This window comes from Mesitornis unicolor, unplaced genomic scaffold (genome assembly GCF_000695765.1).
Source record: "Mesitornis unicolor isolate BGI_N332 unplaced genomic scaffold, ASM69576v1 scaffold29929, whole genome shotgun sequence".
Classification (NCBI taxonomy): domain Eukaryota; kingdom Metazoa; phylum Chordata; class Aves; order Mesitornithiformes; family Mesitornithidae; genus Mesitornis; species Mesitornis unicolor.
In genome coordinates this window covers 26,295-29,512 of record NW_010207216.1, presented here as the reverse complement: position 1 = coordinate 29,512, position 3,218 = coordinate 26,295, and the positions used below count along the sequence as shown (strand labels likewise).

Genomic DNA, 3,218 nt, shown 5'->3' with positions numbered 1-3,218 from the left:
CCCTACACTGGTATCTTCCGATGTGACTAGATACGAAGATGAAGACCAAGGAAATTTGAGGGGACCTCCCTGCCTTTAAAGAGCCAGATGTATTTGTAGCCTAACAGGTTACTGCAGCACCTCTAGATAATCCTGTGCCCTGCATCTGCTCTGAGCACACCAAAGTGGTTTGACTTGGCTTACCCCAGTGAGAGGGTCCAAGTGCAGGTTCCAGCTGGGCAGTAACTTGTTACACTGCATAAATAGGCTGGGAGTCTCAATCTTGAGCTGGGGAAAAGAGAATTATAGGTGCCTGCCTGTCGTTTTCCATCGAGCTGGTTCTGGATGGGGTGGGCTCTGGCGTGGGTCAGTCACGTTGCTGAGAAGTTACTGCTGTGAGCTGAAGGGCTGTGCCACGTGTGAAGTGGGGCTGTGTTCACCCATGCCTTTGCTGTGGCACATGGGTGCATGGGATCCCCCAGCCCATCCCATGTCAGTGCATGGGGTCCCCCAGCCCATCCCGTGTGGGTGCACGGGGTAACCCATCCCATCCTGTGTGGGTGTATGGGATACCCCAGCCTGTCCTGTGTGGGTGCATGGGGTACCCCAGCTCATCCCATGTGGGTGCACAAGATATCCCAACCCATCCCATGTGAGTGCATGGGGTACCCCAACTGTTGCGTGTGGATTCACGAGGTGACCTCAGCCCATCCTACCTGGCTTTGGGCACATCATTAACATCCACACCCAGGGAGCGGTTTGTGGATGGGGCTGCTGGAAAGCAGGACAGACAGAGGCTTGTGATGGAGAGGTGGCGAATGCCTGCAGGGTATTGCTGGGTGCAAGAGGGGTTTTAGTCTGGATGCTTGGCTGTGCCATCAGGGCAGCAGTGTTTGCCCCATCCCTGGGACCAATCCCCCTCTGAACACCCCTGCAGCCCTCTGCCACGTCTCATTAACCTGCTGCTACATCTCCACCGAGCCAAACACACATTTTTGGGGTTACTCAAGTCCTAATTACTGTTTATATTGCTGCATGTGTCAGCACCCGGAGCCGGGAGCAGGTACTTCACTGCTCCCTGCCCTCAGCAGTGCCCTGCAATCTGCAGAGGTGCTAATTACACTCTGCTAACGATGACCATGCAGATATAAAATACCCACAAGAAGGTGGCTGATTCAGCACTGGGTCCTTCTTCAGCTCCCAGCCCTGGTGAGGCTGAGTTCCCCAGTATCCCCCAGTACCCCCCACTTCCCCACAGCCTTCACATGCTTCTTGCACGCTGTGGCAGTGTGCTCACCTCACAGCTCGCAGCACTCCCACAGCCACCCATATTTAAATAAACACTTTTTTATTTGACCTACAAATACCATTGGGAGACAGAGACACCCCCCCTCCCATGTGACGTGAATTAATTTGTCTGGGATGGAGGAGATGTGAAATGCTTGAGCAGAATTAATCGCTGCAGGGCACTTGCAGGAGATGAAATGAGAAACTTGGGGTCAGTCGTCTGAGTCTGTTTAACTCAGTTCCCGGCGGCCGTCCCTCCGCTCCCTGACACACATCCCCATCCCTTTACAAAGGAGAAATGAGCTCGTGAGAGATGTCACCTCTAGAAATGCCGGGATTCTTCCACGTGGTATTTAGGGCAGCATCATTTCTGTCTCATAACAGCGTCTGAGGAGCCCCAGGACCCCTTTTTTTTCCTGGTGCTCTGCTCCGTTTTAAGACTCCATCTCATCCCTGCTTTACTTACTGAAAATGCAGCTGTAATCACTAACTGCCTCCAGATTGAGCGCCTGGCTTTGCAGTCGTGCAACATCTTCTAATGGGTGAGGAGCGGGGAGGTTCCATCGTGGTGCCTGTTGGGTTTATTTTATAAGCTGCCAGTGACAGAGCTGAAGAAGAAATTATCTCTGAGCTGGTTTTAGCCTGTGAATCCCAGAGTTTCTTGAAACCCAGCTCTACTGAGCCTGTGGTTTGACCGTGGATGACAGTGCATCGGAAGATACTAGCCCTGGACCACGCAGAGCCACATCTTCTGCTCCATCCTTTCTTTTGGGCACGTGCACATCCATGAGGTTGTTGGCTGCGGGCGCTGGGCTGTGTTACCGAGGCTGGAGGAGAAGTTGTGCTCCCTCCTGGTCATGGCAGCCTCGGTGCATGCGGTCCCATGGGTCCGAGCCCTGGTAGCGGTGGTTTGCCTGCAGCAAAGGGCTTGGGGAGCTGCTTTCCAGCTCTTCCCACTGGTAGAAAGCTCGTGGAGGCTGTGCTGGAGGCTGGAGCCTGGGGATGCTGTGGTTGTGCTGGAGTCAGCCTGAGCAGCAGGGCTGTGCCTCGGGAGGCATCTCAAGGGCTTCTGATAGCGCAGAGGGTTCAGCAAATGCCTGCCACTCCCTGGGGCCAGGCTTCCTCTGCAGACTTAGCATACTGCTATTTTCCTTTTTAATTTTGATCTGCATGTTACAAGGCTGGCATGTCTGCGTTTAATAAGCCGATACTGCATTATGGATTATCCATAGGTTGGAAACGGTGTTGCCTTCCCTATTAACTTTCCCTGCTTGATGTCTCCCCTCTCAACCCACTGCCCTCTAACTCAGCACTAAAAATCATGCCTTGCTTGAGAAATCAGCATTTTCAGTGACCTCCGCGGTGTGTTGAATAACTCCTGCTCTCCTTGCTGTACCGACAACTGCACATACGGCGTGCAGCCCCTATGCCAGAGAGATCTGTGCCTTCAGTGCAGATAGTGGCACGGAGAAGTTTTTGACCCGTTAATGCCCCGACTTGCCTCGAGGAAAACCCTTCCCCCTGTTACCCAAGACCTCCTGGAGCTGCTCTGTGCTTCTCCGCCCTGCAGCTCTGGAGCCAGCCTGACTTTGGTGGGACCGGTGGCCTCCTCCCCGCGAGCACGTGAGGATGGCTGCATCAACCGGCGTGTGTGCATGGAGCCCTGCAGCCGGGGAGGTGGGCGGCGAGCCCACCAGCGGGCACTGGAGGAGCTTTTGAGGCCTTTTCCCCACCTGGGAGGATGATTTGGGGTCGCTGCCTCAGCCGCAGGCTGCTGCTGGGTTGTGGTTGCCGGCCCTGGGGCGGCTGCTGAGGAGGAGCGAGGTCGGGATCGGCTCTCGGGGGGCCAGGGGATGCCCAGGAGCAGCCGGGGCTGCTTGCACCAAGGCTTTGCACACCAGCGTGGCCCCGGGGAAGGGCAGCAGTGGCTCCTGAGCCCGAGAGGCGACGGG

General features: G+C 55.5%; 1 protein-coding gene across 1 annotated transcript in view; it reads left to right on the top strand.

Moving 5' to 3' along the window:
- The window catches only part of LOC104546619 (myosin phosphatase Rho-interacting protein-like), a 56,432-nt gene that overhangs the window by 35,232 nt on the left and 17,982 nt on the right, over positions 1 to 3,218 (top strand).